The following is a 21,667-nucleotide window of genomic DNA, read 5'->3' on the forward strand; positions in this document are numbered from 1 at the left end:
CGTTCTCGTGAAGCCGGCGGCAAAAAGGGCGTTCCACGTCCGCCGCCAAGGTCTGTGTGTGGTGGCGCTGGCTAACACTCCCAGGGTTCTAGTAGGACACGTAAATACCCAAGAAAGTGGATGGGGAAACGGCGCCGCTGTAGCTCAATTGGTAGAGCATCGCACGCGAAATGCGAAGGCTGTGGGTTTCGTACCCACCTGTGGCGAGTTGTTTTTAATCCACTGTCATTTTGATTTATTTATCGTTTCTTTATTTCATTTGTTAAGCACAAGTAATTTCCCCTATGTTGCCCTTGGTGTCAGTGTTTGTTGGCTTCTTATGATGTCACTAATAAAAATCGGGCCCCTCAGTTAACCCCCTTTCTTCTGGATTTTTGTAACTCTGAAATTGAGGGAACCGTGAGGGGTGGTAGAGTGTTTCTTACCCTCTGCGGGGACAAGATGTAGCGCTGAGTAAAAAAGAATTTGCGAATATGGGCTAAGGCACCATTAGAGAAGCGATAACTATAATTTTGTTGCATGCCCACTAATCTTTGTCTTTCATAATTGGAGCCTGCAAATGTGCCAGCACTGCACACGTCAATGATTTTGCCAATGTTAGGAAGTAGATCAGCAGAGAGTCTTTCTGACAATATCCAGAAAAGCTTCATACGCTGTATGCATCGCTCAACATGTATTCTTGCACAATAACTTATGTGCTCAGAACCTCCTCACGCGTGAGAGGCTCATTCGGTCGTGTAAAAATTGGCATCTGAAATTTCACTCCTCGCTCCACAAGAGCAGTCCTGATTGGAGGAAGGCCCTTGTCAGCGAGCACAAGGTCCCTTGGCTCAAGCATGTGCAATATGCCACAGTCCGATGTGATGAGAGAGTCAGTGGCACAGCCACCATAAGGCCTTTACACATAGCTTATGATGCCACTTGACGTTATTCCTACTAGGAATTTCACAGTGTAGGTTCCTTTGTAACTGGAATACCTGAGCACTTTATCATGGACCGTGCTTGGTGCTGCGCAAGGCACTTCTGTACAGTCAAAGACAACGCTGCATTTTACATAGTCGGGCTTGAAGCAGTAAGGCATCATCAGGTGTGTTTGACCCTAACGGCCAGTAAATTACTGGCCGCATTTTAGCATGGAGAATGGCAATAATCAGCAGAAAATGCCTTGGACCTGTGGTTCTGTGAAAACAAAAAAAAAAACGCTGCCAAGGATGAGTACGACAAGTTTAGCTTTAGTTTCATCAAAAAGATAAGCAATTTGTTTGAAGCCTTTGTGGTTTCCTCTTTCCCCTTAACATTAAGCGCCTGAGCTAGAATGCCCCTCAGCTGTGTAAAAACACTCAGTGAATTTCGGAAGCTTTTTCACTGCGACAAGATGAGACACTGACGTAACTGTGGAAGCCTGGGATCGAGATAGTGTGTTCAATGTTCGCAGGGTCACATGCAGTGTCCTTGACGTCGTAGGATGTTCCCCATGATGCATCCTTGCTTTATTTCTTACAGGGCAGAACAACCTAGAGCAGATGTTACCAAATGAACGCACAAAGCAATTTTTAAGCCACTATCTGCCCCAACATTGCTTCAGGACTGAGAAAGACGTGCTTTAGGCAAGTTACATCAACGTGACAAGAAAATGGATCCCAAAAAAGCCCCAATGGAGCCCAAAAAAGCCCATCCTACTAAAGTGATTAAAGAAAGGTAGCTTCGCATCACTGTAAACAAGCACATGCGAGATCATGTTTACAAGCTACTCCAGTAGGCCCCATCGTACCTGCGTCTCAGCTTCGGATTCTTTTGAACAACAAAAGAACAGGCTTGGCATGTCCACCTCCGAGAACCATGTGCAAGGGTCTGTCAACGTTCCTACCTGCGCAAATTCAAAGCCACAGTGGGATTACCTTCTTGCTATTTCTCCTTTCGACTTCGTTTTTGCACTATGCAAAGCAACAGCAGCGTAGCGATCACTTGTCCTATTTTACTCTCACACTGCAAGCACTACTGAAGAAGTGTAGAGTAGAAATATGATCATGCATGGTTTAACACAGTTGCTTCTGGGGAATTGATATCAGTGTGAAGTGACCAGCGAAAGTTGACATGAAAGTAAATGGCCACGGGGAGAGTGAGTGAACTTGAGTGCTAATGCAAGGCCAGCAGTGCAAGTTGAAATGAGTGTGAAACCTTTGTAACAGTGGACGAAAAAGAGTGGAAGGGGAGAAAAGAGCCATTGGTCCTAAGTAAAAGCTAGATTAGAGATGAAATAAGCACTTGCGTAGCACTTACATGTACAGACATAATAGGAATCACTGCGGTATGTCGCTCAATATGTCAGAGTGGGCATCGAAGCACTGCAGCCGCCAACATGCTTCAAACACATTTTCGTTTTTGGATGCAGATATTCATCGGATTCGCTGCGTGGAAAAACCTGATTGGCGTCGCCCATGCGCAGGTGCTGGCTATTCCGGCAGCAAATGTTGGAGGTACCAGCTCGCCCGACTAGTCGACTGAGGACCCGTTCCACTGCGAGGCCACTGAAGCCTTCTTTCATGCCAGCGAACCATGCCTCACCGAAGCGCTGTCATTTCCGGCTGCCAAATCGACAGACGCATCAACGCCGGCACACCTTAAATGTAGCTGGAATGGCTGGCGCCTCTTCAGTGGGAATGGAAGCACTCCAGACGCCAACATGCTTCAAACACATTTTCGTTTTTGGATGCAGGTGAGAACAGCACCTCAACTTTTCTGTAAAAAGTCAAACAATGTTTGGCTGTTAGTGCTTCCAGACCTACACGTGTTCCAATTAGCATGTGAATGTGTTCTTATTTCCGAGTTGTTAATGTCCGGAAACGTAGAGCTGAACCCTGGACCCCCTAAAGAAGATCCTAACCTGTTTAACAAGGAGTTGCTACAGCTTGTTAAATCGCTACACGACAAATTTGATTCTAAACACGAAGCAGTAATGACTGCCTTGAGTGAAGTCAAAGAGGCTCAATATTCAATGGAGCAACGAATAGCCGATATCGACAACAGGCTCTCGGCAGTTGAACAACGCGTTCGAACATCTGAAGGCCAACAGGGTGAAAGCCTCGTGGCGCAAGTGGTCGTATTGAACCAAGGGCTGAACGAATTTGAAGACCGTTCTCGTCGAGAAAACTTAATATTTCATGGTCTAGCAGATAGCGCTGCGGAAACTTGGGCGCAGTCAGAAGAGAAAATTTGCTCGGTTTTAAATTCAGCATTAGGCATGAACCTAAATAAAAGCGATGACCGCATTTCCAGAGCACACAGACTTGGCCGTTTTATCCCCAACAAGTCCAGGCCAATTATTGTCAGATTTTTATCGTCTAAGCTGAGGGAAACGATTCTCTCTTCTAAAAGTAAGCTAAAGACAACTGGTGTTTCCGTAAGTGAAGATTTTTGTAAGGCAACTGGAGCTGTCAGAACTAAACTGTACGACTTTGACAAAGAAAGCGGTCAATTTTTCACTGTGAAATACAACAAGCTATATATCAACAAAAATGCTATATTTACTCTCCTGATAACGACAGTGTCTGTGAACTTCAATTGGGCAATGTTCCCTGCACTGCTGAATTATCGTCCACTGCTACTAACCACCATTCTGACGCGTCTTTTTCTTAACAGAAATTAGGCACCGGCCACGCAGCCAACCTTGTCGTGATTTCTCTTTTTTATTATCGAATGTGCGAAGTGCAGTTAATGAACGTGAAGCTCTAGCATCTATTTTCGATTCATGTGCCGCTGACGTGGTTGTATTGACCGAGACTTGGTTGACCGATAAAATTCTTAGCGAAGAGCTGTTCCACTGTGACAAGAATTACGTTGTTCACCGTCATTACCGCAACCTAAAATCAGGCGGTGGTGTTTTAATTGCCGTCGCCGACAATATAGTGTCTTATAGGATTCAACTTGCGTCGTCTTTAGAATTTGTTTGTGTGCGTATTGTCATAAACCACCAAAACACATTGCTTTGTGCGTGTTATCGGCCGCCAAGTGCACCATCTACTTTTTGCGATGAACTGCATCACACTCTGAATTTTCTTGTCTCAAAATTTCCACACTCACCGTTATTCCTTTTAGGCGAACTTAATTTCCCCAAAATAAGGTAGACTTCGGTATCACCGTTTGTTGTCGGTACGTTCACAGAAAGTCAATCTTTCCTTAACTTGTGCCTAAACTTTAATCTTACGCAACTTGTTTCTACGCCAACTAGAGCTGGCACTACTTCATCTAACACTCTAGACTTGATCCTTGTCACTGAACCAAACTTAGTACATTCTTTAACTTCTTTCGCAGGACTAAGCGATCACTGTTTTTTGCATTTTTTTGTAACAGGCCCCGTTAGATGTGAGAAGAACAATGCAACATTTATTAGAGATTATGCGAGCGGCGATTACACTGCAATTAATAATGAGCTTGCAGTATTCATTGATGGCTGTATACCAGAATTTTTCAGCCGTACCGTGGAAGAAAATTGGAACTAGTTTAAAAACAAAGCCACGTCCCTTGTCGCTAAATATGTACCACTGCGGAAACTTTCCTGAAAGAAACGCTCTACTTGGTTTTCCACGAAACTAACAAGACTGTCAAACAAGAAAAAAACGCCTTTTTCGTGTTGCAAAACGCAGTCGAACATCTACTCGTTGGAATGATTATTCTAGTGCGTTACACGCTTATCGTACCGCATTAAAAGAAGCGAAGGATGTTTTTTTAAATACCTATCTGCCTTCAATCCTTTCTACAAATCCGTCAATATTTTGGAGCACTGTTCAAATAAAAAAGAAAAATATCATATCTCTTACAGTTACGGATGGTAACACCATGAGCAATGCAGAATGTTGCAATGTCCTAAATGACACTTTCGCGAAATCTTTTTCTATTTGCTGTGTTGATACAGTGGCGCACATATGCAAAGAAGATTTTTTTCCCATGCATCCACTTGTTGTCAGTTTTGCGGGGATATTGAAGTTAATTGAAGATTTAAAACTATCGTCTTCCTGTGGTGCCGACGAAATTAATTCTAAATTTTTGAGGAATACTGCTGTCTACTTTTCTATATTTTTTATGTACCTTTTCACCCAATCTATTCAGTGCTCAACTTTCCGCGCAGACTGGAAGGTGGGGAAGGTGGTCCCTCTGTTGAAATCAGGTAACCCGCATTCTCCTCTCAATTACAGACCCATTTCACTTACCAGCGTGCCTTGCAAAATCCTTGAACACGTAATATTTTCCAATCTTGTCTCATTTCTGGAATCCAACTCTTTCTTTACTTCATCTCAGCGTGGGTTTCGCAAAAACTAATCCTGCGAAACGCAACTAATATCGTTTATACATAACATTTATTCCTCTTTAGACAAAGGCCAAGTCATTGACTGTGTCTTTCTAGTTTTTACGAAAGCGTTTGACAAGGTGTCTCATCACTTACTGCTTCATAAACTTAGTACTATTAATATTGACCCTAATATTCTGAAATGAATAGAATGTTTTCTCAACAACCGTACCCAGTTTGTAACAGCTAACGATTCCGCATCCCCGCACTGTGCCGTGAAGTCTGGTGTTCCTCAAGGCTCAGTAATGGGACCGTTATTATTCCTAATCTATATAAACGACTTACCTGCCGTAGTTAACAGTTCTATTAAACTTTTTGCCGGCGATTGCGTTCTATACCGTGAAATAACTAAACAGCATGATAACTTTATGCTACAGAAAGATCTAGATAACATTTCAAGGTGGTGCTCACAATGGCTAATGTTCTTAAATCCGACTAAATGCAAAATTATGTCTGTCTCACGTCGCTTGAATTCACCAACTCCTTTCAGCTATATTATCAATGAAACCAGCCTTGAGCACGTGATTTCCTATAAATATCTTGGAATCCAGCTAAACAGTAATCTTTCGTGGCATGCGCACATCGAATATATCACCAACAATGCAAACAGATCTCTTGGCTACATTCGTAGGAATTTCTCAAAAACCCCACCCCATTTGAAGTTACTGCTCTACAAAACACTAATTAGACCGAAGCTAGAGTACGCGTCATCTGTCTCGGACCCTGGTCAAAAAACACTAGCAGATACCATCGAGTCAGTTCAGAACAGGTCAGCACGTTTCATCCTTTCTTATTATTCCGACACATCTAGCATTTCTTTAATGAAGTGAAACCTTGGCCTTATTAACTTGCACATTCGAAGAAAAATTTTCCGTCTCTGCCTTTCTCAAAAAATCTTTTACCAAAACAGCTCGCTTAAACAAGACTTAATTTCAGAGCCTTCGTACATGTCGTCGCGTCTTGATCATCGGTTTAAGGTGTTCATTCCTTTCTGTCGCACAAATGTTTTCTCTGACTCATTTCTGCCGAAAACCAGTGCCTAGTGGAACCGCCTTCCCCCTCCATCGCCTGCATCGAGGAGGCACCATCTTTCAAGACTGCAATAACTGATTATGTTTTGAATTTATCACCATAATACTAATAATTGTTTGAGCATGTATAATTATTATTATTATTATTATTATTGTACCCACCCCCTCCGTAACGCCCTTCTGGGCCCTAAAGGTACTGTAAATAAATAAATAAGTATTCTTGCAATCTTTTCTATAGAGCCGGCGATGCAACTTCTTTGTGTTTACCATCTTAGCGCAGGAAGAGTAACCACATCCAACCACTCAACTCAAGCAAAGGGCGAATTTCTTGAGCTATATTGTGAAAGGTGCCTAATTGGTTCAATCATGAACGCAGCTTTCTAGACAGTTACCATAAACACTAGTGAAGCTTATTTGTGTAAGGTGCGCACAAGTAGGTATTGCATGGACGTATGCGTAAATGTACGAACACACACGCTTACATGCATGCACCCCTCTTGCCATAATAAGCTGTGACCATGACGACCATAGTTACATGTCTCATATTAGAATCACAGTCGCGGCACCGACCACGCACCCTTTCGCGCGGTCGGTGCTGCGACTGTGATTCAAACGTGAGAAACACTGTGGCACGTTGGCAATACCAGCATCAATAAAAGGGCTTGCACTCCTCATCATAACACTGAAGCGAAATTTTCCGGAGTACTCAGAAATTTTCTGACATTTGCGTTACCTTTCCTGAAACACCAAATTTCCTGATAGGGTATTCCTGGTTGCTAGACATCTTGGAATTACTGCTACGAACGGTTACAAAATGTGTTGCATGGCCACAAGAGGCATGCAGTGGGAGGTGCTGCATATTCAAGTGCACGTTTCATCTACTCCAAGGCTGTGACATTTCTTTTTAGGGGCAAACCTTCTTTCACAGACGGATAATGGAGCTGCTGTCAGCTCTTGTATTTGTAAAAGCCATCCTTAACATGTTCAAAACACAGGCAGCTGTATGGCATGTTAAAAAGCATTCTTATTGCTGTAAGCAACATCCCAATATGTTCAGCTTCTGGTAACACCATAGGTGAACAACTGTCACTGTGATTTAGTTAACAATAAAGATTCTTCCAATTCAAGTTGTAGGGTCAGCTGCTAGAAATTTATAAAACTATTTTAGCTAATAACATTATCTTCTCAAGGAATGCTTGAAAAATTTGTTTATAGTAAAGGTACACAAGGACATCAAGGCATAAAGGTTGGCTTCTGTTTGTGGCAATGAACAGTTCGTAGTGTGTGCTTGTGTAACCTTGTGTGTGTATATCTGTTCAAGTTGTGAATATTGCACTCTACAATATCAAACAGTTTTAAGTCCTAATAACTTTGTAATCTGCCCAGATAAGGGGATACCTACACTTGTGTGCTCTGTAGTCGCAGCACCGCATTCTTGGTCGTCAGGAACTGGCAACACACAGCGCCACGTGGGTTGTTTGTGCTGCTCACGTGACCGGAGCCCGCATGATATTATTAAGCAAAATGAGCAACGCACTATAGAGATTGTACTTGTTCAGAGTAAACAAGTCTATTCATACAAACAACATATGTACAGTGGCAAAGTTAACAGGTGGCACTTGTGTACCAGAAATGTAGCAGGAACAATGCTCCTAATGGGAGAAATTTCATACTGATGGCAAGAAGAGTTGTCCAGACCATTTATAATTGCAATATTAGAATGCCAGAACAACTGCTGTATTAAAAAAATGACACCAGATTTTGAAAACCTGAATTCAGAGAGACCAGATAACCTTGACTATCACATGCAGTGAAGCCACAAGTGTAAAAGCAAAAGTATTATTAAAATTCCCTCCACTTAAGAATGAGAGCATGTGGGCATGCAAAACAAAACTTGTGCTGTACAGTAACCTTCGTTGCAACGTAAAGGACTTCTAATGATTCTAATGACCTGTTACTGGTTTTAAACAGACTCCTTGGTTGAATCTTTATTTAGTTTTGATTGCCACTAGTTATGATGTAATGCATAGACCACATAAAGGTGGTCTATTAGGGAAATGGGATAGCGAGAGAAGAGAAGCAGAAGACTAAGCGGAGAGACGAGAAAGGGAAATTCGCATGTGTAGAGGGAATATTTAAGGTGCACGACATGGGTAGTTGCAGATGAATGTCCTGCAGCAGACTTAAGGAGGCTGGTGATGGATGAATCCTGCTGTACAAAGGAATAAATTTATTTCTTTTACACTTACATTGAGCACTGTCCTTAGCATTTACCTTTCATACCTTTGTGCAGTAGCAACAGGACCTGTACACACTTGGAAACAAGGTTGGTGGATAGGCAGGGCTTCTCTGATAGTCCGACTTCTCGCCATTTACAAAGTGACTGCTGCAGATCCTGCTGTGTTTGGTAGGCTGCCTGGACGGACTGCCGTCTGTACTAAATGAACCAATGCGCAAGAATGTCCATCATAACATGCCCGAAATGCATTGCAACCACAGAGAACGTTATGAGGCATTGCACTCCTACACCACAAGATACTTTAAGAAAAAAATAGAATTAGCACTGCGTGGCAACTCTGTTCGGACCGTAGGAAACTAATGCCTTCTCAAACATGATGCGAATTTTTCTGCTAAAATCTAACGGCAATAGCGCATGCTGCAGATAACAGCAACCTTACATCTTTTCTAACGTATTTTCCAAGCAACCATAACATCGAAGATATTCGCGTGCGAAAATAATGAAGCTGTTAAAAACAAGCATTCGTCTGTAATCATTCCTAAACAACACAGCGTGATTTAACTACATTACAAATGAGGCAAGGTAACGACCTCGTATTTAAAGAAAGGTCAACAGTTATCTATGAAGAAATTAGCAACGGCCAACAAGCGCGAAAACACACATAGGATAGATCCAGAAACGTGAACTGCTCAACTGCTGGCGCGCCAATTTAAGAGGAAGCTTCAGCTTGGGCCCAACTCCGGTGCCACCTGGAACACCACGCGCGCTCGTCTAGGTCAGACGTGCTTAACCACTGCTCCACGGCACATACTTAGGCCCGAACCGCCGCTCCCGGCCAGGGACCCCCGAGGCACCGCGAGCGGCACAGCTAGCCTCGAGACCCGGCGGCTCCAGCTCCGGAGAGACGCTCAGCCGACTAGCTAAGCCTCACTCGGACTCCGTCACTCCGCCGGCGACGCCAGCCGTTAACATGGAAGTAACGGTTGAAAGCCACACCGTAACCGCACAAGAGCTCCAGTCAGACGATTGGACACCAGTTCTATATAAAGCCTATACCTCCAGACCAGCCGGCTCGCCGAAACCACCTCAACGCTATGACAACGCTACCTCCTAGGCAGCAAACCCGATCGCCAGGAACGCGGCGCGCGAGGCAGCAGCCGCAACCAGCAGCGGCAAGACGCCGGCCCGCCTACCACCTGCGACCAAGGAGGGTTGCCTCACAGTGCATCCCAACACCTTGACTCAAGAAGGCAGTACAGACCCTGCTCCAAATCACTCTACCGGACTTCTGCTTACGAATCCATCCTACCAACAATACTTTCACCATGGCAACAACAAATTTCCCAACAGCCAAGACTCTTAAGACGCTGACCTCCCTCACCATTGGAGACCGAACCTACCCGTGCGCAGCTTACTTGGCACCCCCATGGGGGCTACCAGAGGAGCCATCACAAACGTCTATGACGACGAGACCCCAACGGAACTCTACCAAGACCTGGTCAGAAGAAATCAAGAGCACATCATATTAGCAGCCCGACGCATGGGAAAGACGTACTCCATCCAAATCACCTTCGACGCAAGCGCAGTCCCGAACACCATCAAATACATGGGAGCCATCCACCACTGCACCCGATACCGTGGCAGTCCGGATGCCTGTAAAAATTGCAGGCAAACGGGTTACCGTCATGACGTATGCCCAAGACCCAAGACCAATGTTTGTCCCCGCTGTGGAGCACTACATCCGCAACAAGAACCTCCTTGCATGCCTAAGTGCATTCTCTGCGAGGGCCCTCGCCTTACCGGCACGGAATCGTGCAAGGGACGAAACCTTCACCAGACACGGAAACAGCCGAGCCACCCACAAGCGCAGCATCAAGAATTGGTCACATCCGGGGACAATTTTCCCCTGTTGTCGCCCAACCAACACACGCAAGCCTGGACAGCGCCATTTAAGCAAGCCTGGGACACTCCCCTCTCTTCTCACCAGCACATGCCATCCATGACAAGGACTCCCAATCTACAACACACCCTTTCGAAATCCCAGGAGGAGGCAGCGGCGGCCAAAACAGAAGCTTTGCGGCAAACGAAGAAACTTCCTACACACCTTCCTCACATGCCCCACCTTCCCTCATCCCCCATCACCTGCCGTGGCGGTGTCTTACTGGGAGACTCTTTTGACCTGCACTTTCGCTCAAAACCAGTGCCCGATCATCTCCAGTGCAGTAAGAAGGATTGCGCTTCAAGGGCTCTCCTTCGCTTTGTTAGGGTGCCCTCTCATAGTAAGGGAGCACCCAAGTGCCATGTAGGGGGCTTCGCCCCCACCATTCATATCATTGGCAATAAATGTTTCTACCGCCCTTACTGGTATCGCCTATTCAAATGCGTGTAAAATGGAAACGTGCTTGTCTGAGATAATCACTGGATTGAATTTATTGAAATTTGCTGCACTTGAGAGAGAAAGTTAAATTCTACTGATTGCTGGAAGCGGAATTTTGATTTCGGGACTGAATTTTGTTTAAATAATTTTGAAAATACGAAAGTTTAAAAGAATACAAGCGCGATGTATACAAATTAATATCTCTGCGTCAAAACAGACATCGCGGTTCTCTATATGGCATTTATTAGATCATTGAAAGCGGACCAAGTCGATGTCATTTTATATCTTACGTAAATTTGTTACATTGTGTACAACGGCTCTGTAAAGCTCTATATTCAAATTCAGAATTTTTTGAGATTCACATGTAATATACCAATTTTTTCCGCTTTGGATGTACTATTAGGTGCAATTCACTGGATTCTTGTATCATTGTGCATTGTCGAGTTACAGAATTGCAATCTTGATAGATTTGTTTTATGAAAATGTTCAAATTTTGCCACTTTTTTCATTAAAAAATTGACGACATAAATGAAAAATTCTAAAGCAACAGCCACTAGAATTAAAGTTTTGTTTAAATTGAACAAACCTCGCCAAATTCGGTGCAATCGTTGCCGTGGAAACCGAGTTCTCTTATTACATGTACTTAGATAGGAGCGCCCGAGCTAACGCTCCTTAACGGGCCACATAAACCCAACAATATCAGTGCTTGGAAGGAGGTTCAGCAGTTTTCCCTCACAACACGCCGAGTTCATGCAGTTGTGCGCCTGAGCAAGAGGAACATGGTAATGATGCGGCAAGCCGCATTCAGAACCTAAGCGTGAAACGCCTTTAACCAGCATGCTGCCCTGCGGCCGAAACGAATCAAAACGTGGGCAGGTGGTGATGAACTTCGTCGCTTGCCCGTATCAACTTGATCGAGTGCAGTACACACAGAGATGGCAGAACGAAAGCGTTAGAGCAAGAAACAACCATTAACGCAGAAAATCAGGAATAGGCTCATCTTTCACGCCGAACGGCGGTGATTCGTTGTTCCTGTCGCTCCCGCTCATGAGGCGTCGGGGGGAATGAATAAAACCGAGTCGGCGGCGAGTTTTTGTAAGTGTTTGAGCACGCCACCACGCAGGAATTATTATTTGATATGCTTTGAAGTTTCGGCCACCACACACAGGCGACGGACGTTGCTTACTTCACACAGAAAAAGTGAACTAAGCGGAGACACACGAACGACGACGCAGACAACTACAGTGGATGGCTGCTTACTCTCTCGCTAGGTCTGAGCAAGGTCGCCGTCAGTGGCGCTTCCATCCGCGTGCACGCGGCGTATAGAGAGCTGCCAGTTTTTCAGTCATTATGCCTCCACTATCTTTGATTAAATCGACTGTCATTCCATGTTCTCCTGCCGCTGGCCCCCAATTCATATTTTACAAGGCCCTGGTAACATCATGGCTAGGTATAGAAGGAATCCCTGCGACCTGTTCATTACTGCTTCGAATGGAGGTATCGTGGCTCCTCTGGGTGCTGTACAAGTCAGTAAAGAGTTCTTCCACTGCTTTTACTACACCTTCGAGATTGCTGATGATATTACCATGCGAGGGTAATACCTTTCTGTGCACGCATCTTGGTTTGTACTATGCCAAGTTTCCTTCTCACTGATTTCATGCTGCGTCCATTTTTACGGCCTTCAGTCTTTCTCACGTTATAATTTCGAATATCCCGTATTTTCTCCATGTCGATCAGTTTTGACAGTTCCACGAATTCTATCTTATCTCTTTATTTAAACACTTCCTTTCTTTGCCCTTTCTTATCAGGTCCTTTGTTACTTGGAGAGCTTGCCTACTGGTGGCCTTGGGTGCCTTACCTCCCACTTTATTTGCTGCCTCTGAAGCCAGCCTAGTTATGCTTTCATTCAATACCTCTATGTCAACTTCATCTCTCAGTTCTAAGGCTGTATATTTGTTTGCAAGTAGCAGCATGAATTGGTCTACTTTTACCTTTACTGCCTCTAGGTTGACCTGTATCTTCTTGACCAATTTTGCTCCTTTTCTCTTCAAATTGGGGTGAATCCTAGCCCACACTAACCTATGATCACTGCACTTTACGCTAACTATCACTTGTACATCCTGCACTATGCTCGATCGGCAGAAAATATGAAATCTATTTCATTTCTTGTGTCCCAATTAGGCCTTCTCCAGGTCCTCTTTGTGTTGCTATGCTTCCTGAAGAAGGCGTTCATTATTTGCAGCTTATTCCTTCCGGCGAATTCTACCAGCCTCTCTCCTCTAGTGTTCCTAGAATCAACGCTGTAGATGACAATCGCTTGTTCACCGACCTGCTTTTTCCCCACTTTGGCATTGAAGTCGCCAATTACTACAATATACTGAGTTTGTACTTTTCTCATCGCTAATTCAACATCTTCATAGGACTGATCTACTTCATCATCATCATGACTGAATGCTAGAGCGTATGCTTGTACTAGCTTCAATCTATACATCTTATTAAGTTTGATTACAACTGTTGCTATCCTCTCATAATGCTATAGAATTTGTCAGTCTTGCCTGCTATATCCTTATGGATTAGGAATGCTACGCCTTATTGCCTCTTATCTGCGAGACGTGCATAGCAGAGGACGTGGCTGTTAGTCAGCACTGTATAGGCCTCACCAGTTCTTTTAATCTTACAAATGCCAACGATATCCAAAACAATGCCTTATAGTTCCTTAAAGGGTCCTGGTGAGCTAGCATAACTCGACAGAGTTTGGGTTTGACATGTTTCCAAGGTTAGCTTCTATTGGCAACCTGTCCGGGTTCAGAGATTCTTGGCACCCTCTACTGCGTTGCAGGTCTGACCACCGCCTTGGTCCAGTGCTCCGCAAATGCTGGGGATTGAGGGCCATTGTTTGATCGAGAAGGTACCCTAACTGTACACTGTATCCTCTTTGTAAGGGTTAGGTATGAAAGCTGATTTATTTGTAAAGCCCCTACAGCTTTATTAGTTAATCACATGATGTGCTCTCATTAAGCTTTTGTGCTGCAAACCTAGCAATGCTTGGCGAAATATTGGTGACAACTGTTGGAATCTTGGGGGAACAATTATGTGAAAGTAGTCAAGTCAGGACTGCAGATCTTTGGGTAGTGTCGTAATAAGTCATGCAATATGGTCGGCATTGTACATACTGGACAACAGTGGAAGTGTTGAGTTATGTTGCAAGCATTTTCAGAATTGTAGAACATTTATTTGCAAGAGCAGCAGCTTCTGGACTGTTTTTGGACTGACAGATAGGTTGCTCGTGAATGTAAATTTTTGCCTTAATCCTGCGAAAATTTGCAGGATGGTCTTGAGGCTTTTTGTGTAAAAAGGTACCTCAGGAGTCCCCTTATCACAACTACATCAAAGAACGCCATAACACTATGCATGCATACTAACGGGCCTTTCATATTCACTTGTTTTTTTATATTAGTGGCACTCCCTTCAGGTATTTAAATTGCCAAATACATTTTTAGTTCTGCAGAGGTGTTTTTGAAAACAATGTTTTTCTAATCTCATAGGAGCCATATGCATGACTAAGTGAGTGAATTGCTTTCAGCCAAATGGTAAAACTTATTCAGAAGAAACAAATGCTACCTTTATGTCTGCACCCTTAAATAACAGCAACACAAGCATAGACTTGCTAATGTCTAGGATGCTCGCCTGTACAACAAATCGCCTTTAATTTCTTGTTCCTTGTATTCGCAGCGTGCGTTTCTCAGCTTGTTTCTCAATAAAAGGCTCTTGTACCACAAGAAAGCTTTGTTGCCCTTTATTTTCAGGTACATTTTACTTCAATTTGCTGACGATCATCAATGTCGCTTACTATTCCTAAACAGTTCTTAAGGGTTGCTGTGTAACAAGCATCACCATCGTCAGCCTACTTATGCCCACTGCAGGATGAAAGCCTCTCCCAGAGATCTCAATTCACACCAGCTTTGCACCAGCTGATTACATCTTAGGCCTGCAAATTTCCTAATTTTATTACGCCACCTAGTTCTCTGCCCTACTCGACTGTACTTTCCTTCTCTTGACACCCGTTCTTTGACTCTAACAGACTATTGGTTACCTGCCTTATGCATTACGTGTCGTGCCTAGCTCCCTTTCTTTCCTCTTAATACCAACTAGACTTGGCTAACCTCAGTTGCTCTCGAATATGCACATTAGCTTTTTTGTCTCATTAACATTATGCCTATAGTTTCTGTTCCCTTACCCTATAGTTTCTATATGTTAATGGAACTATAGAACATATACAGTTCTATAGTTTGTGTACCAGTCGAATGCAGTGGTTGACAATTGACAAGAAGTTTATTGAAGCGTCCTGAGAAACATGACTTCGGCTACCCGATTAAGTAGGTGGTTCCGCCCACGACAGGTCTGGGAGGTGGTGACTCTCTGTGGCGTCCCAGGCCCTCTGGACGGACTGCAGTTGGTACGTGAATTCCAAGCTCTTCGGCAAGGTGTCCCATTTGGACTTGTGTTGAAGTTCGGATCCCACGTTATACTGGCATAGCCAGAACATGTGGCCGAAGGAGCAGTATGCGTGACCGAAATTGAAGCACGACTGAGGGAACTTGGGGTCTATCCAACTAAGTGCTCTGGGGGTGAGGTACGATCTCATCTGTAAGAGCCTGAAAGGAACAGCCTGAGCCCTATTCAGTTTTGGTGATTGTGCACTGCTCTTTTGAAGGGGAGTGGTAAACTGCGTGTCCTGTTTTGGTAATGCCTGCCATATGTGCTGCAACCTCTTTTTTTTCTTTTTCTACAGGTAAGGTATTCAATGTGTTTTTACCTTACTTTTTTCCTCACCCCACAATATTAATCTTGAAATTCCAACTTTCGAATTGTTAATTCCCTTGTCCTTATCCATTTCTTTGTAACCACCCTATGCATGGAAGCCAATCTCCCGCTTTCGGTATGGGTCACAACACTCAGGTGAACAGCAAGAACAATAATCCCCAGCCAGGATTTTCACAATGACTGACCTAGGCTCACAGACCAACAGACTAACGGTGCAGACATATCGTGCACCCCACTTCAAACACCATACTGCTGACACAGGTGAATTTCTGGTCGTGGTCCTGCTAAATGGAAGAATCACAAAATATGACTGTTTCACTGAACTTATAACAACTCATTTCACTGACCACTAAGCTCACCTTACAGTGTTGAAACACTTTGAAAACGAAAAAGAAATTTGTTTCGTCAAAGCTATCTGAATAATTATTTCGTTATAATACATAATTTGGATGCTTTTATGTACGTATAATCAGTCACCAGCCATAGCACTGTTATTTCATTTTCACTGTGGGAAAATGCTGCTGTTGCGGTAAGTTCAGAGCTGTAGGAATCATTGAAGTCTGATGCCTTCTTTATTATTGTGTAAGTTTCCTTCTCACGAGGAGAGTCCCTAGCACATAATTAGCCTAGATAGACATACTGTTGCATAGATTCTAGAGGCTGACCGTCAGTCATGAATTGTCATTTTCTTGTGAGGCTATTGAGCATATAGTGTTTGTCTTTTGCATAAATTAACCTTCAGCCTTATCTTACACTTTCTCGGCAAAAGTCCCCAATCATTTGTTACAATTCATAACCAGCGTTGCTTAACGGGTCAATGTCATTTACAAACTGCAGGTTGCTCAAATATTTGCGCTGGTCCTAACTCCTCATCCTTCCCCGTGTGATAGCCTGATTACTTCCTCTAAGCATGCACTGAATGGCAAAGAAGTATAAAGAATGCAATATAATGAGGTTTCATTGGCCTAATGCTTTAGACATTCAAAGCTAGTATTGAGGCTGGCTAAATCTGCTGAGGTCTGTACCAGGATATGGCTATTACAGTGTCTCAAACAACCCTATTAAAATTTGTTACAGAAGCCACTTCTCTTGATGTCAGTTTTTCCAAGCTCTTTCTCGTCAATTCAGCCATTTCATTCCAAATTATCATCCCTGTTGAAAAGCACGCTAGACGCACGTTTAGTTTGCATGCTCAATGGCATTAGCAAGGATTTGCATGCATTGGTGGCTGCTGGAGGCTGCGGCACACTTTGTCCCAAAAGCATTGTATCCTGTAACATTGTGTTCATCAAGCCCAATTGGGAGGGCATCTCATTCAGCCTCAGTGGAGCATCCTGTGGCTCATCTCATATTTGTGCAATGTTCAAGAGGGCATGTGTGTTTGACACAGATACATGCTATCTGCTGCTCTAGACCATTCTATCAATCAGTACTTCAACGCAATACATTGAACTTTGCATGCATTTGCTACGATTATACAAATGAATAGCTCAAGGAGAAGTTTGCCATTCATGGTACCTATAGCATTGTTCGAGAGCTGCTCAGTATCTGGTGGAAATGAGGTTCAACATCTTTCGCGCGTCTTCAGACCGAAGCTTCTCGTCTTCAAGTTCATGCATTAGTGCTTGAAAAGCAGCACATCGCTTTACCAGCCTCTGAGCTCTTTTAGATACTCAACGTATGCATCTAGCTTTGTCCTTCCTTGACTCAGTTCTTTTGCAGGTGACAGGAGTTACACTAAACATTTATCCGCAAGGTTTCTGGTGGTTCCAGCGCTTTGCATATAGAAGACTCCCACTAGTTTTTTGCAGTAATGACGGACAAGAAGAACAAAACAGTGAATGAAACACTTCAGTTAATGTACAGCTTACCAACAGTTAACAATGCATTGACTTCACAATACATAATCGACATGGCGATTCAATGATATCTTTTAAATTTCCTTTTGTGATGTGTGTTTGTTTCGAATAAGTTGCACCAAACAAAGTGCTATAGTCTATGTTCTGCAGGTTTGCTGTAAATACTGGAAGCACAATTAAAATTCACCTAGTTCATCACCCAAGGACCTAACCAATCCAGTCGAAGAATTTAAAATTGAAGTGGATGTAACAAAACATGTCACCTTCTGCAAAACCCAGTGATCTTGGCTAATCAGCATGCATCCATGCTTCACGCAGAATGGTGTCCTTTAAAAACTAATGGATATGACAATGTTTACATGGAAGTCATTTGATTTCTACAACCTTATCAGGGAAAGTGTTCAAAATTGTGTCATTTATTTTTACGTTCGAAGTATACTACCTCTATATTACTGACTAAGTTGAAGGCAGCAAACATGAGCATTCAAATATGCATGTAGGCACAGCATTTTTATTGCAGATATACGACAGCAAATAAATGTATTAAATAAGTAGCTTTTAGTACTTGGTGTGCTTCAGATGTTGACTTTCCACAAACTCATCTATTTACCTTAACCAAGTACTCACATGAAAATTTGGTGTCCTGCTTTTCTCGTTTTCTTTAGGAGTTGTCAACTCCATGGTTACGGCACTAAGCCCCTGTTTCCAGTCAAAAGTCCAGAGCAGTCAAAATAGAATATACTTACAGGACCTTTCCTTTGACCCCTACAATATGAGCATCAAGTGCAACGCTACTGCAGATGTGAAAAAAGACTTCCGATGTCACCGAAAACGGAGGTGGCGGGGCGTGGTGGTTGAAGTTTGTAGAATGAATGTGTCAATGAAAGCTGCCAAACTGGCCCTTGCAATTGTTCGCTTGTCTTGTAAACACAAGACGACGCTTTTTCCGCTCTTCACCCGATGAGTGTTGAATGGACTTGGCTGTAGGCACCACAGCCGTAGTGTGTGTGTACTTTCAGCTGTCTTTAGTCCCACGAGACTGCCATAACGGCTTTCGGTTATCTTTTGAGTAACCTTTCTCACGCCCGAATCTGCACTGATCTTGGCACAAGTTTTAATATGGTCGTCATGAAAGATAGCATAACTATTTGTGGCGAACTCAGGAAAGTGAGGTTCCATAATATAATGAAGGGGTCGAGGGCTACCGAAGAAAGTAATGGAACAGGAAAAACATTTTCTGCCAGCACTTCTTTAAAGGAGGTTTACATAAGGCGATGGTGTACAGAAAGATTGTGTCAACACGTAGTCGATCACGTTCTCAGAAAAAAGAAATTTGGGCAGGTGATGGCAGCAATATAGCGAGGAAACCTGTTTCAGTCTTTGGCTGCACAAGGTAAGAAGCTTGACAAAAAATTAACAATTCTTACGCAAGTGCGATAAGGTTGCATTTGGTGACCGGTACGCTGAGATATGTATGCCGGTGAGGTAGTGTAAAGAACGGTATTAAGCGATGAAAACAAAAGCCTATGGAATATGCAAACTGTGGCTATGCATTCGCAGAAAGAGAATGTTCTCAACCCAGACTTGCTTTGAGGGTGGTAGTGTTAAGTAAATGAATTTCGTGGCATGATATTGTGCCAACACACGGTCATCTACTAAGCATGCTCAGTGTGGGGACCATATAAGTGGCGGATAATACAGTTTCGAGGAGATAAGTCAAATGCAGGCTTGCAATTTATTCCCTTACGCATTTAGGATAAGCCTACCTTGTCAACATGATAGTGGTAAACTTCGCATCAGACGAGCTTAGCTCGCCCACCGCTATATTCCCGTTTTCAATGTAATTTGGAAGAACGGAGTGCGTTGACTTAGATTTCTTTACAGCTTGGATGGCTGCACAGTGTCAGTAATCAAAACTGGCATTTATTGCATTTTTTGTGTTTAGAACATAGATGACAGCGCTTTTTGAGCATTTGAAGGCCAGCATTTATTCGGTGCTTCTGTTAAACCACACAGATTACAGAACTTTGTTAGTGCTTAGGGACCATGTTTTTGAAATCAGGCTCGTAGAATAGTTGATTTTGAAGCAGTTGAATATAGCGCATCTTCCTCGTTTCCTACTGCACTCTTTGTTGCAATGAGAAATAGGTATATAACGTCTAGCGAAGAAGTGAAATCACGTTTGCACGTGTAGAGCATGAAGTAAATTGGTTGAAAATGCTTTTGAAGTACTTTGGAAAAACAGAAGCTTGAAAATACGCTATAAAAGAAAGAAGCGAAACAAGGTAACTTTTCGTCCAAATAAAGAAGTGTTGACATATTTTGGCTCGTGACGACGGTGATGCTACAGATGATGCTTTTTAACCGACAGAAACCATGTATAAAGGATTCAATGCGCTACAGTAGCAGTGAAATGCATGAGCTTCACAGTGCAAGTTGTTTTAAAGCAAAACAAGCCTTGAAATATAGGAGTATAGCCTGTGTTATGGCTGTCTATATTCCTTCTCATTAATTTCATGTAGTGCAGCGAAGGCTAGGTGTCGTGTCAGCCATTCAGTAATGGGAATCAGCAATGTGTTGTGAGACGTTATGGGGGATCGACCTTTATGCGCCACTAATGCTACCACGAAAAGTCCACTACATGGGCCTCGCATGGAAGACAGTCCTAGGCAAACCATGTAGCCCCCCATCTGGCTGGTTGATCTGACCAATAGCTATTGCATTTATGCACAGACTTAGTGAGACAAAGTGGTGAGCCTTATGCTGTAGAGAAAGAAAGAATAAAGAAAAAGGTAAAGTACAGTACTAGATTCATGTTGCTATCCTTTAGCTGTTCATTTTGCGTCATTTCATTAACCTTCCATGAACTAGTGTTCTCAACACTCGTCTATAAAGTTTTAATGAAAAATTGTTGACCATTCCACTCTGTGACGGTGTATGTCGAGCAAAGCTGTTGAAAACCACCGCTACAAGTGCTTCAAGTGGTATGTAATGATTCTTGGCTGTAGAGTGAGGGTAGTAGTGCTATGTAGGAATGGGAGTAATCGTAATTTTGACATCACACCACTGCTCATAGCCGTGCTGCAACTACACTTAAATCCGTTGCTAGGCTGGTTATATTATACATGTACACGAAAGGCTACGCACATCACGCACCACGTCGAAAGCCGGCATCCAACCTTTACCGGAAACGTTTGTGGGGAGCATTACGCGCTGGGCGTTGCTATCACGAGGGTCTTATGATCAGTTATGTGGTTCGGATGCTTTTTTTGAGCTTGTACTCTATTGAAACGTATGCTGTTCGGTATGTTGGATGCGTGATCCCAAGGAATGTGAAAGCACTGTTCGTTGCACTTTGCAGAGTGCTTGTAGCCTGTGCCTTACAGGGATTTGAGACATTGTACCTTTATTGTTTTCGAGGGTATGAGCCGTTGATGATGACAGTTTTCAACACGCTGTTTTGTATCTTTTATGTGTGCTGGAATGTGTGTCTCTGCGGCTGAAAGCACGCTCCCCCTGGACGCGCCGAGTCGTTGTTCCTGACGTATGTATGGAACCACGTGTCACTGACGTCACGCTGGTTCTACATAAATGGCTGTGGAAATAAAGACGGGGCTTTTTCCGCCTGCCGGCGGGTTGGGCTACAGTCGTCTCCGCTCTTTCGTCGATCACGCACTGATAGCGCCGGGCGCCGTTACGACATGGTGTCAGAAGTGTTGCGATCCACCCACGTTTAAAAGTGATTGGAAAAAGGGCATCGAGACGTCGTCAGAAAACGAGGCTGCAATGGCCACTGCATCGCCGCCGGGCCTGCAGCAGCCGCCAGCGCTGTACTTCGACACTACTTCGGAGTGGCCGGCGTGGATACTGCACTTCGACGACTATCGCTATGCGTTGGGCCTGAATGAGCGCCCGTAAGAGGCACAAGTACGCATTCTGCTTTATACTATGGGTCGACGAGCAAGGGACATCTTCGCCACCTTCAATATTTCT

The 21,667-nt window shown here is 43.6% G+C and overlaps 1 long non-coding RNA gene across 1 annotated transcript; it reads left to right on the forward strand.

Moving 5' to 3' along the window:
- The first annotated feature begins 2,504 nt into the window (after positions 1-2,504).
- Positions 2,505-15,426, forward strand: LOC142584185 (uncharacterized). The gene is made up of 3 exons (XR_012828719.1): positions 2,505-2,716; positions 5,107-5,164; positions 15,391-15,426. It is a non-coding gene; the product is annotated as an uncharacterized LOC142584185 (long non-coding RNA).
- Positions 15,427-21,667: the final 6,241 nt, after the last annotated feature.

This window comes from Dermacentor variabilis, chromosome 6, assembly GCF_050947875.1.
Source record: "Dermacentor variabilis isolate Ectoservices chromosome 6, ASM5094787v1, whole genome shotgun sequence".
Classification (NCBI taxonomy): Eukaryota; Metazoa; Arthropoda; class Arachnida; order Ixodida; family Ixodidae; genus Dermacentor; species Dermacentor variabilis.